We start from the raw sequence: 14306 nt of genomic DNA, 5'->3' as shown, positions 1-14306 counted from the left end.
TGGTAAAGTGACTAGCGCGAAAGGTAGTCTATGAATCTTTTCGATGCTCAAATTGTGGCTTTTAACATATCACAGCATCACGCCTGTATCCCCGAAGGGGTAGGCAGAGGTGTATAGTATACACCACTACTAGCCGGCTATGTTGAAATCCCATGTAATAGAAGCGAGCCTATTGCAATTGGCAGATGAAAAATCCTGGAAACCACGGGATATCAGTTATCTATAATCTAAACATGACTTCAAACTCATAAAATCGAATTCAGTGCTTTAGAGCCCGAACTGGGATTCAAACCCGTGACACTATGAAGTCACGCGTTCTCTGAACAGGGCTATCACGGAATCAAAGGGAAAAAACAAGTAAATTGTAAGCATGTTAATGCTCTTGATTTTACAGATAAGTGCTTCTTTTTTGATGTTTGCTTATAAAATACCTACTTATACCCTCCTTACTCCTCCTTCACATCAGATATTTCACTTACGATTTAGCGACCCGCATGCCCAAAGTTATACCTACTTACTTACCTATATGTCTATAAAGTATTCACCATCCTACGACAAAATAGTTTCTTCAAGAACTTTCTAGAAAAATCCATACAATCAGAACTATCGAACGCGACCGGATAACGGATGTTCGAAAGTGAATTCTCGTCCTTTAATTCTATCAGAAGACAGTTTTAGCTCTCATTATCCCCTTCGACCGGGAAGGGGGAAGATTGGAACAACGAATGCAGCAAACGTGAGATCGTTAGCTATCCCAAACTTCGGCGCTCCTTGCAAAATGTTCGCCAAACTCTATGCAACTTGCCAAACATTTAAGAACTCATTAAAACTATATTACTCATGCAAGCTGAATTATGGCTGTAGATGCTTCGGGAATGAACGTATCTTCTCCTAAAATTTTATAATGAATGTTAAATAAAACATGATTGATTTGACAGCTGCTGTTAGAACTTAAACCGTAATTATACTTTCTAATGTCTGTGGATTTAATATAAGTACCTACTTACTAACCAAGAAGAGCTTACATGAAACAGATTAAAGAAAAGGTTTACGTCGTGTCATGTAGGGAAGTCAAGGAATTGGCCTTTGATAGACTGGAATGGAAAAATGCTACTCCGACAAGAGCGTGGCTCTTAAATTGATGATGATGACCTACTTACTAGCCTAGTCAAACATAACAACACGTTTTCTGTTAAGGCAGGTAAACTACTTACCTATTAGAAGTCAGAACTACGAAGTTTTCAACTAGGCTCTATAGTACCTAGTACCTTTTTGTTTTTGTCCCATTGACAAATTCATCACCATCCAATAGTTAAATGGAAGGCTAATGGAGTATACTTTTATGAAGCTACAAGGTTTAAGACGACCATCATCATCATCAATTTAAGAGCCACGCTCTTCTCGGTGCAGCATTTTCCATGCTACTTTTTTAGGGAAAAATAGGGCAGTGGTTTCCCTCTTGCCGTCCGCAACAAAAAAAAAACAAATATCCCGAAATTTTCTTGTAAAAAATTTCATTATTATAAGAATGAGTTTATCAAAAATAGGTACATATGTAAATTACATGTTACAAATGTATTTATTTATTTCACAGGGATATTTTACAATCCCTGTATTTTTTTTAATAAACGTAGTTTAAACATACTTGTGAGTAACTTGTAACTTGTGAACGTGTAGACTTGTAAGTTTTGATAAACACGGCACAAGTGTCTTTAGAAGTAAGTAATGATGAATGATGACCCATATCGTGACTTTTCGCGACTGTGTCAGTGAAAATTGCACTTATTGGTGCAAGTCCAGTACCGGGGTTCGAAGCGGCGCTCCCCGATTGAGAAGCAAGCCAATGTACCACAGTGACTATACCATAGTTAGTGCGCACAGAGCAGCGACGTTACGACAACGTCGGTCGCCCTTAGTCATGTCACCAGTTTATACGTATGTAAGGGACAAATTCAATTAAACATACATAGGTACATAAACTCACTATTTCCCACCGAGGTAAGCAGAAACTATGGAATTCCATTTGCTCCTGACGTTCCTCTCTTCTTCCTCCACATTCATCAATCGTTTCATACACGCACGCCAGTTCAGAGTATTACTGAACCTTTTCTAAAGACATCTCCAATTTGGCTAATGTACTTCCTTCAAGGTCTTCCTAATTCAATATGACTTATTTCAAGTTAAACAATAACAATTTCTACTTACCTAGCTAATTAAATAACTGGGCTTATCCGAAGAAGTTACGGTTTCCAGGGATGCGAATGCGGTAAACTGGGCTCATTAAACTTTTTGCGGAGCTTTGAATCGTAGAACTCTTTCCCAGGTTGTGCGCCACGGGCAAATTGTTTGACCCACTTTACAATTGAATTGAGGTTTCAATTCCATGTCAGATATAGGCACTGTGTTGAAATAGGAATTTATGAATTCTTTACCTATTCTCAATTGACTCGAAATCACCAAGAAGATAACATAAATTTATACTTAATTGAGCGAAACGGACACAAGATACAGAAATAAGGACATCAGATACGAAAAGGCCCAACAGGCGGCCTTACAGCAATTGAAATCTATCTACCTAGCGGTATAATGTTTTCACAGGACCCTCGTCTAGCACAGACACGGTTTTTTTAATGGTTTACTATTTAGACGTGATTTAGCCACATAATCTGATACCGTAACTGTGGCCGTGTGTGGTTAATACAAGACTTTAACACTTTCAAGGACAGAAGGTCTACAGGCGATGTTCCAATCCAAAGTGTCATACATTTATGAATGAAAGATTTATGACCTGTGGTCAGTGTCCGTGAATGTGTTAACGGCCTCTCTGGTTTAAGTCTTGTGTTCGGAGGTCTTGAGTTCCCGTTAAGGACCCATCACAAAAATCACTTAGTTTTTTTATCTATAGTTTGGCTCGGCCATTACACTCCGAACACCCCGATTGCCCGAAAGTAAGATGATACATGCTTCGAAAGGCACGTTAAGCAGTCGGCCCGGCTAGTATGTACTTCTTGTATCGCGTGGGTTGTCAGGTGGATTACCAACCTCGTTTAAATAGTAAACAATTAAAAAACCGTGTCTGTGCTAGATTGAGGGTCCCGTGAAAACATTATACCGATATATTTCAAGGCCGCCTGTTGGGCCTTTTCGTATCTGATGTCCTTATTTCTGTACTTAGTACATGAGACATGTCAGGGACATTTGGCGGCTCAATAGTAATCCTGCCACTGGGGTAAGTAAATGAAATCAGTCATGGATTTTTGAATCACAACCCAACCGAGAGAAGAACAGGAGACCTGGGGGGTTAAAAAGGCCACATGGAAGCAATTCATCTAAAAAGATAGATAGATTGTTTTTTTTTAGTGTTTTTCATGTTCATAGTCTTATTTTCTTTTTGTTTCTTTTTCATTCATTGTTTATTTTGTGTTATATTAGTTTTTATATTTTTTTTTCTCGTCATACAGCGCATTGGATTACACTGTAATGTTGTATGTACCTTTATAAATAAAATAAAATAAATAATGAATAAAATCTTTATTTAGGTTTAAGACGTTACAAAAATGTGAACATAAGTATATAAAATATAAGACTTCAAACAAAAACGCTCGACTAATATCGTATCGACCCACATGGGGCAAAAAGCAATATTGCAATTTGACATTTGCGCATATAGAATTAAGTGCGCAATGCACACAAATGTCAAATTGCAATATTGCTTTTTAGATGATTTGCTTCAGATGTGGTATGTTTGGTGTGGTGTGGTGTTTCAATCCCCTTGTTGTTATCCTATATTATGCATTTGATTTGATTTGTGTTTGTTCTCGTTTGACCTACTCTATAATCGAATTGACTCTAATTCGACGTCAACCACGAATTAGATGGACGGACGTACTTACGTATGGAGGAAATGAACCACTTATCACGTCAAATATGGAGGAGATTAGCCGCCCGTAGCCAGGCTTTAAATGTCATCGATTTGTGAACCATATATATATCGTCACCTGATAGTGAACCTATGAAAAGCCGCCATTGTTAGCTGTCTGATGACGCAACTGTCACATGAGTGTTACCATTAAATTGGTACGTAATTGAACGTACTTAAATATCATAATTGAAAATTAAGGGTGGTATTAATAAACCAATCTCAACTTCGAGACTGCCCTCAAGATCATGTCATTGTGACAGTTCTCATATAAAAACAGAGACTTGAGCATGATTTTGAGGGCAGTCTCAGCTGAGATTCGTTTATTAATACCACCCTTTTTACCACCCAATTTTGAAAGTGTGGTGCTTGGTAATTTTGAAAGTGTGGTGCTTGGTTCTGCGGACCAGTCTCTGTATGTGTGGAAAGCATATTATGCGAAGTGTGAACTTATATGTAAGTATACAAATGTATGTACTTTGTTTCTTATGTAAATGACATTTAATATGTTGGAAATAAGAAATAAATTCTCTTTAACCATAACCCTTTAGTGAATTACTGACTAATGTATTTAATTAGTATTACTTGTCACATATATAAAAATAGCTAAATAAGTTCAAAATTACCTTGCTAAATAAATTAGAAATATTGGTCGTGGGTAATATATTTTTTACGAAATGGCGATGAGTGAACCTCACAATAGACAAGCTAGTAATCCAGGTAAAAATATGTGGTGTCAATTTTCAACCCGGAATGAAATTAATTGAAAGCTATCGAGGTTTTGTTGAAGAACACCGGAGTTATTTTTCAAAAAGTAAAACTTTTTATATCACATTCGAATGTGAATTTTGTTAACAAAACCTTTCTCTTCTCTTTGCTAGTTTTCCACATAAAAATTGTGAAAGAAAGTTTGAAGTAAGGGGTCATTAGTATAATATTATATTAATGACCGTGAACGGACACGGACAGAAACCATGGGTCATGGATGGTTCATAAAAGGTAGTATGGCATCTTGGAATCGGATTACATTAGACGTTCTGTCCTTGAAAGTGTTAACCTAATAAGTATATATGTATATATGTGTGTGTGTGTGCATAGTGTATGTGTTAGTAATTCATATTCCTAGCTTACAAACTTTAAACCGGGTTGTAGTAGGTACTTATTAAACTTTTTGAGGTGCATTCAGGATTCTTTAACTCCTTCGCTAGCTGGAGACGGAATAAATTGTTTGACCTAGTTTCGAATGGAATGGCTTAGAGCAGTGGTTCCCAATTCTTCTTTTTCTACTTACCACTCTAAGGGAAGAATTCGACTGGCGTAGGTACCTACACATCTTTACTAGCTGTGGCTACAAAAGATAAAATCAGTTTGTCGCCTTTTATTTACTTTGTTGAAATATAACTTGTTATCTTTGTATGGTATATTAGCCATTTTTATTAAAAAATATAGGTATACAGGGTGTTAGTGACATCGCAACGAAAACTTTCGAGGGATGATTTAGACCATGAGTCTGAGTTGATATCAAGTGGAATTTTCCATCGCAAAAGTATGTAACGGAAAATAATTTAAAAAAACATATTTTTTTGTGAATTTTACGACAGGAATATCCACTTGATATCAACTCAGAATCATAGTGCGAATCATCCCCCTCAGTATTTGTTACGATTAGCGTTGAAAAAAGCGGGAATTTTTCCCGTTTTTTTTAAATTCTTTCGTTTTTATACAAGTTTTATTCGAAAATTTCAAGAAAAATAAATATGAAATATTTCATGTTTTTTATGAATAAAACGAAAGAAACCGGAAAATATGAAAGAAACGGAAAGTATTAATGTTTTTAGAAGAATATTTTTATTATATTTTGGAGGGTCGAATGTTTTTTTTCTTGTTTTGTTGTCATACGCTCATTCCGACCCACAGATACTTAGTTCATGTCACACACGCACTACTGCAATCATTACATGTATTACCTAATTTTAGTAGTTAGGTACTTTTCAGTCTTATTGAATAATTTTAACAATTCACGTGCTAGTATACGTTAGATCAAATTTACATTTAATGCAATCTAAATCTTTTGAATTTGAGCCTTGTAATACTGATTCTTCAGAAAGCGACAGTGACTTTGTATCTGATTTGTGAGCAAGATAGAAATACAATATGCATTATTGTTTTAAAATTTGGTGATAAAAACTTGTTTTTTTCAATCGTTTTTTTCTAATTTGTCGAATTAAACGGCGAAAATTCATTAAATACCCGTTTTTTTCCTAAGGTTTCTGATATATTTCAATGTAACAAACAAATAAAACGGTAAAAAACGAACTGACGTTTTTTTCACCGAAAAAAACAATTTCTTTCGGAATTTTCAACGCTAGTTACGATGTCACTAACGCCCTGTCTACTTGTATGGCCACTTGTATGTAATTTGCAAAAGCACAGAATTGAAAATAATTAAAAAAAAAAACACAAAAAGTATATGAATTTTGCGACGGAAAATTCCACTTCATATTAACTCAGAATCATGGTCTGAATCATCCCCCTCAGTATTCGTTACGATGTCACTAACACCCTGTATAAACGCTTCATTGTAAGTTTCATGAAAGTGCAAGTTGCTCTTTGCAGTACTCCGACAAATCTAACTGACTGACTCTGGTAGACGTTTGAAAAATTCCGCGCACCTACTTATTTACCTAGATGAGAACTAGGGTCTTCAAGCAACCACACCACAACTTAGATACGCGCACCACTTCATTGAGTACCACTGGCTTATCCTACAGCCGGAGTCCGGACCTGCTCATCTTGAATAGAACCACTTAATCCAGTTTATTGTTCAGGATGTTCTTTCTTGACCTTTGCCATTTCAACTTAATGCAGTGGTTGTGACGTAAGCGCGAAAACATCTAAGTCTATGGTTTACATCCTAACGAAATTTATACCTACGTAACTGAAACTTATACCAACAGTGGCGTAATTAGCAGGAGTCCTCAATGCTCCCCATTTGTCCCGCCAAATATTGAATTCCGATCGGGGCATATCCAATAATTCAAAAATAAATTATCTTCTCTTCTATCGTGTGGGTTGTGAGGTGAATTACCAACCTCATCAACCCTGGTGTCAGGGTCATTATTGAGCCGCATAATAAGGTCCCTGACATAGCTCATGTAACGACTGTACTCACATCAGTAATAAGTAAATTATGAAATTCTGATTACTTACTTACTAAATTAAGACAGATCTAAAGGTGACAAATGACGTTTTCTTTTTTTCTTTTTAAGTTATTTATGAATTTTAATAACGAAGAATGTACTTGTTTAATAAAAATGCGACATTTTGTCACGTTTTTCTATGACGTCACAGGTGGCTTTTTCATACAAATTCCATAGTAATTTCGTGTTAAGTAAAAAGTAACTGATTTGACTAAGTAGTTGGAATTTGTTGGAAACTAGGTACCCTATTCCCTATGGGACTATTTCTGGAGTTTTTATGGCTTTAGCCTTGAACTACTTAAACAAGGATTTAATGTTCTTCTACTATCGTGTAGGTTGTGAGGTGGATTACAAACCCCATCAACCCTGGTGTCAGGTTTACTATTGAGCCGCCAAAGGCCCCTGACATGGCTCATGTATGACTCTAATGTTCTAGATGCTAAAGTAGCCAAACATTTCGATGTGTTTCTGAAATGAATTATGAAAATGATAGATTACAAATTTCTAGTCCCATAGTTGAAGGTACTGTTTAGTAGCAAATCAAATGGTTAACACGGAAAACTTCACAGGAAGCGTAAGGTGGGGATCGATAGTAATCGAATAAGGAGTATCTGTAGGTACAAGTACATGGGTCAAACCGTACCGGGTCTCGCTGCATTCTCTCGAGACCTACTAGTAGATACGTGCCGGCACGCTTGTACCGTCCGCAGATAAATTATCTGTCTACACACATAAAATAGGTACTCTAAGCTTTCCCGTAACAATATAAACACGGTAAAGCTTAGTGCATAAAGGAACCGCGCCGCTCCAGGGATATAGTAAAGTATATTATAAATATATAGTAAAGTATATATTGAATTAAGAATTAACCAATGTATCAATTCTGTCTGCCTGTCTTCAACGACTTAAAATTAAGTTTAAGCTTCTCATTTGTTTTTAATTTAGTGTCTAAACTGTATAAATGCAAGGTACAACAACGCTGTGTCATCCGGGGGAGGGCGATGACCTATAATACAGGTTTCCACCTAGTATAGGCATCGGCCCTCCACAAAGAGATGCTGTACTCTTAACTATAAGTCAATTGTTACTGTATTTGTCTTTTTGTGGATTCTAATAATAAACTTTACATACTTTACTTTACTTTATATAAAGTGAAGATGCATTTGGAGTATTCAAACAACAAAATATCAAACTCCAGGTAAGCCCCTAGTGCCACCTCTATGTGCATCGGGCTTGAGTTATAACTGCTCTTTCTTACTTTCCACCTGAACGGGCGGAAAAGAACAAAATTGTCTTCAATATTCAGTTTTTTTTTTGACGTGACTTATTGTAGATTTGCCGCAGATGGCATTAACTACTTGGCCGGACAAAGCAATATTCCAATTGGCAGAACCACTAAGGACAAATCAGATATTTTTTTTACCCAATTTTGTTGTTAGCGTCCTATACAATAAGTAAACCACGTAAAACACGACAAGACATTGTCCCTTACTCGACTTCTGAAATGTGGGGCTTATATTGGTAGTAAGATAGACGCCTGCGTAAATAAATAAAAAGGTAACCTCAAGGGTCTCAAATAGGATTCCTTTTTTAGTGAATTAGGGACACAAGACGAGTTTTCTCTGATGAGGCACAGAAACGTGACGAAAAGACAAAGGTGACGATTCTAACGCATAACATTAGTTATGCATAATACCATACAATACAATACAGATACCACTTTATTGCACCAAAATAAAAAGAAATAATTACAAGAAGTGTTGTCTACAAGAATCGGCACCAATGAAAGACTTTCCAGGATACATACATACATACATAAACTCACGCCTATTTCCCATCGGGGTGAGCAGAGCCTATAGAATTCCACCAGGATACGTTCCCCAAAAATAATATAGATGGCACTGTCGATCTTTAACGTGATAATTACCTAATTTCTCATTACTCGGTTACGGTTCAGAAATACAGTGTAATGGCAGAAGCATAAAAGGGATAATTGTTGCTTGTGTATGTACAGTACATACATCATGTTGAAGCTCAGTGAACTGTTAAAGTAAAATTATACATTCAACGAATTCAGCCCTTACTAACTTTCGCTGCATACTGTACCATAGGCATTCAAACTAGGCAATAGATAATGGTCAATAGTCCGACCGAGCACTGGAGCTACTAATTTAGTGCGGCTAAATTCAGATAGTTAAAATACCTAGTGCGTAATTCAGTGCGTATCTTATGAAAATTTGATAAATGTTCAATTGAAAGTGGTTATTTTGATAGGTCTGTTAGAGCTAAACGCTTTCGTTAATGGAATAGTACGTTAATCATAGAAACAAGGATGATATGCCCTCAGTACTAAATTACACGAGTACGCTTCAGACGACTTACGTCGACGTGTGAAACCGCCAAGACATTTCAGGCTGCACCACTACATCGATTTACACGTCGTTTATTACGTAGTAACACAAGCACTAGTTATGTTTGCGCGGTACTAAATAAGTAATGAACGATGTGGAAAGTTTTATATTACGATCGCTACCTCATTATACTATACTCCTTTTGTGCATATATTGGTCCCTCCGGCTATGCTTCTGCGGCTCTCTCTATAATAATAACTCATTGTGGGTAAATCAACATTTATAATATTAAACAGAACGACTAGTTCGGTTCGATTATTGGTTATATTTCAATAAGATAACATTTTACATTCGTCTCAATACTTTTTTTTTTTGTTTTGGTTTTCCCCGAAGGGTAAGGCAAAGGGAACTATGCCCATACAGCCATGTCTCACGTATTTTTTTTCTTGATGATTAATGAAATGATGAAAGGTGATGATGATGAAACCTAAGCCCCCACCCTCGGAGTAGACTCCTACTCCGAACCCCAAACGAATTAACTCAAAAGTCCGCATAAACTTTTGAGTTATGAAGCGGCTTCCCGGCACGAAGCGAAAATAGGCAGATACACTTTGTTTATTGAATACTCCAATATAATAACACTCGCGAATGTCTTCTGACTAACTTAATGCGATCATTAACCACAAAACACCACTTCGTATTAATTATTTAGATTACTCAATGAAGAAAGCAACTGTCCCATTCCCGTTTCCCGCCGAAAAGCCTTCGTCTCAATACGCGGTAAGAATTACATTTGTCAAAGTACGTAAGCCAGTGTTGTGACGTTTATGGCATAGTGATGTATCAGTCGATATTAGGTCGATCGATTCTTTTCTATCTAACAATAATTTAATTTGAATGAAGTTTGGGATAGAATAGGGTGAGGGTGAACAATTGTTGAACTGAAGTGGCAGTGGGCGGGGCACGTCGCTCGTAGAACGGACGGCCGATGGGGCCGTAAGATTCTCGAGTGGAGACTGCGGACTGGAAAGCGCAGCGTGGACATCCCCCCTGCGTGAACCGATGACCTTCTTAAGGTCGCTGGAAAACGCTGGATGCGGGCATCAGAGGATCTCTCTAACGCCACTGTGGCCTGCGTTCCGTTGATGGCCTCCGGTTCTAATCCCGGTTAGTACACACAAAAACGATTGCAAGGCCTATAAAAGCATGCCACCCAAAATTAATTTAAATATAATAACGTAAGGTGTCATTTAGAACAAAATGAAGGATGTTTATCAATTGTTTGTTAATAAATGTTTAGGATTAGAAAAAGAAAAGATCGAAGGATAATGAGAATAATTAATTAAAATAAAAAAAAACAAAAAAAAAGAGGAATAAAACCACATTTTCATTAGCCATTTATATTAACAGGAAAAAACGTAACTTCTTTTATAAATAATATATTACATTATACGTACATCAATAAAGTTTTAATGTCAATGAAGCGATTCTTATTATATGCCAATCAAATTAGGCGTATGAACATAACATAAATATTACATAATATAATCAAGGAAAAGAATTCATGAGTCATGCAATGTACTCATCGCTATATGTATTGTAGTAATCTAATATACAGCCTATCAGTCCATAGGAAATTTACGATTAGAGAGGAATCAATATAAGCTTTTATTCGTTATGTTTATGTTTTTCGATTTATGTATTTTTTCATAAATCTTTACTTTCTTTGAAGTTTTTGGCCAGACATTCCCAAGCAGCACAGTAAATGTTCTAGAAGGACTGAGAGTCGCTGTAGTTTGGGATAGTATCAAAAATTACAACCAATCAACTAACGTTGTCCCCTATCACAGAGATCCCTTACCTAAAGATTAGACAAGTCCGATTTTTACAGAAGCGACTACCTAACCGACTTTCCAACCCGCAAAAGAACCAGCCCAATATAGGTTAGTTCACATACCTTTGAAAAGTATTTCTCGGGAGCGTAGGTCGAAAATGACAACCAATTTCACGCTGGTGGTGTGTTGGTGGTCAATATTGGTTGTGGTGGTGAGTTACCATTTCGAAATTTGAAAACTTCCGACAAAAAGCCAGTACTTTATAAGCCACAGAATGAAAATCTGTATCTCACCCGTATCGCGTTTTACAGGGTTGAAGAGTGGAAAGCGGTGCTTGAGGGGAGTCAAAATCGAGACAAAGTACAAAGAAAAGTCAAAACGGGAAAACGACGAATGGTAACCCTAACCACACATGTTTCTACTTCAGTAACATAATTAGACAATAATTTATTTGTACAATATAAACGCTTGTATTGATTCCACTCTACGATATACATACAACAATGCTTAATTCAATTCTACACTGACCAGTCATTCGAATTCTTACCAATTATATAGTCTATAGTTACAAGTATACAACACAATTTGAACACCAACTTATTCTTGAGTATTTCTTTGTACACTTTACACCAATATAAACAAGGTCAGAGCACGTTTTCTAAGTTTATTTTATGCAAAATGTACACCTCATGCATTCCAATAAACAGAAAATTGGTTCGATTACATTAAAAATGAAATAGCAATTATTACATTAACATTAAAATACGACAGTAATAATTTACACAGATTCTTGAGAGATCGTTTACGTACAATTCCCTGTACAAACTCACGGAATAGAAGAAAGAGGTTGGAAAGGCCCTAACGCGCATTTTGTATGAGAACCGCTGTCGCCGGTTCAACCCCGCTCTATTTTATTACTACTCCTGCAAACAGATGACTACGATAGCTCTACTGTTTCTCAAATTCCATAGTCACTTTATCGGCAATGTATATTTTATGTGATTAAGCTGTAATTGCCAATTGTACCATTACTTTTCGTTAGATTAAGTATGGCGCGCGTTTCGCGCTCACTTGGCCCTTACAACCTCTTTTTTCTACTCCGTGTACAAACTATATTCCATTTTTAACGTAATCAATAAGTTTAAGATTAAAAATGTTATCCTTGATATTATTTAAATTCCAATGATTTCATTTGATTTTTCCGTTCACGATATTTTTACTTAATTTATTTTTTCAGTACCCAAACGCGTCATGAAAGGCCGTATGACTACGACAACTAACTTACAATGATTTATCAAAAGCTACAATTCATACATCATTATATGACATCTCATTCTAGCGTGATTTCAATTATGGCTGAGTACTATGGTATTTTCTGCGCCTCGTGCAAAATTTATGTTGCCTTTATCAAAAACCGTCCAAAAATGTTGCAAGTGTAGATATTAATACTATTTTCACACGAAGCCCAAAAGAAACCATTCGCATAGCCATAATAAATCTAACTACATACTAGTATCTCTATTGTGTAGTTTAACTACAGTCGACAAAAATATCATTCTTTGAGGATATAAGCACCTCGGTCGTTTCGTGCGCCAAATACGAACATTTACTTCGTCTTATCTTAACTTGTTGTAATGGTGGCGTGGTATTTGGATACGTCCAAAGTTACGTTATGTTTACGTCGCTATATGTACAAGAGAAAGCTGTGCGTCCATTTAGCACAATCGGGGCAGAGAGAGCGCTAGAATTTATTGTTTTTATCGATTCTTATACACCCGTATTTTAAGATGTTAACTCGAAAGTTCCTCCACTTGATTGGGCATCAGCTGAGCAGAGAAGTTGACATTTACGTACTCGACTAGAGAACTTTACTCGCTAGAGTCAAGCATATCATACTGCCAACATAATAATATGAAAATAATGACGTAATGCTTCCACTCAACCTCGCTGGAGTACATTCGAGGTAAAGTTGAGGCGACATCTAAGAATTTTTTTTTTAACTGAGTTCGAGGTCTTTAAGGTCGCCTCAACTGAGAATGGAGTCGAGTTAACATCTTAGGGTGGTATTAATAAACAAATCTCAGCTGAGACTGCCCTCAAGACCATGCTCAAGTCCCTGTTTTCATATAAAAACTGTCACACGATCTTGAGAGCAGTCTCGAAGCTGAGGTTAGTTTATTAATACAACCCTTAGAATAAGGGTGTTAGAGAACTGCGTTCACTAGTTAGGCAAATCCGCGCCAGACGTTGCCATGGCAACTCATAGCAATTCGTAAATGCCGACTCTCCGTACGGTCGGCTGGCCACCATTCTGCTTAAGTGGACACACAGCTTTAAGTATTGAAGGATACAGAATATCAAGATATAGTTTTTTGTCGTTTATAAATAGATTGGAAGGTCGAGTAAAGACTTTAAAATGTTAGTAATATTGTACATTATAGCTTGACAAATAAGTGTAAATAGGCTACATGACATACTAGTCAAATGAGATACATAATTTTTACGAAACGTCAGAACGAGAGTTTTCTTTAAAGTTTATATGGAAATACTGTCATGTGACGTCATCAATAAAAGCGGTCAAACGTCGTACTCATTGTTACTTAATTCATAGATAAAATTCGAAAACAAGTCGTAAAGTAATATGAAATTGATTATTGGTCATCTTAGACTGGTTTCTATTTCAAGATTAGCATTTTGTAATTTTATCTTTAACCCAGTCAAATACTTTATTAACATGGATTAGTAATATTTGTGCTGGCTAATGAAAAAAAAGATAGAAAAAATATATCAATCCCGGGCCGAAAAGTGGACAAAGGGATCACGTCCTATCTATTGTAAGTTACGTCGACAATATATAACGTTGTGGTATTTTGACAGAACGACATGACTTTGTTAGCACCAATCGACAAAACGACATTATATCGTCAAAATCGATAAAATTTTATCACGTTGCGCACGTGAGACCGGCACGTGACAATTGGTAGCTTTATAAAATGTATGT

At 36.4% G+C, this 14306-nt stretch overlaps 1 protein-coding gene across 1 annotated transcript in view; it reads right to left on the bottom strand.

Annotated features, from left to right (window-relative positions):
- The window catches only part of LOC126372549 (15-hydroxyprostaglandin dehydrogenase [NAD(+)]-like), a 349480-nt gene that overhangs the window by 244614 nt on the left and 90560 nt on the right, over positions 1-14306 (bottom strand). The window lies entirely within an intron of this gene.

Source organism: Pectinophora gossypiella, chromosome 14, assembly GCF_024362695.1.
Source record: "Pectinophora gossypiella chromosome 14, ilPecGoss1.1, whole genome shotgun sequence".
In the NCBI taxonomy this organism is placed as follows: Eukaryota; Metazoa; Arthropoda; class Insecta; order Lepidoptera; family Gelechiidae; genus Pectinophora; species Pectinophora gossypiella.
This window is presented reverse-complemented; position numbering and strand designations above follow the sequence as displayed.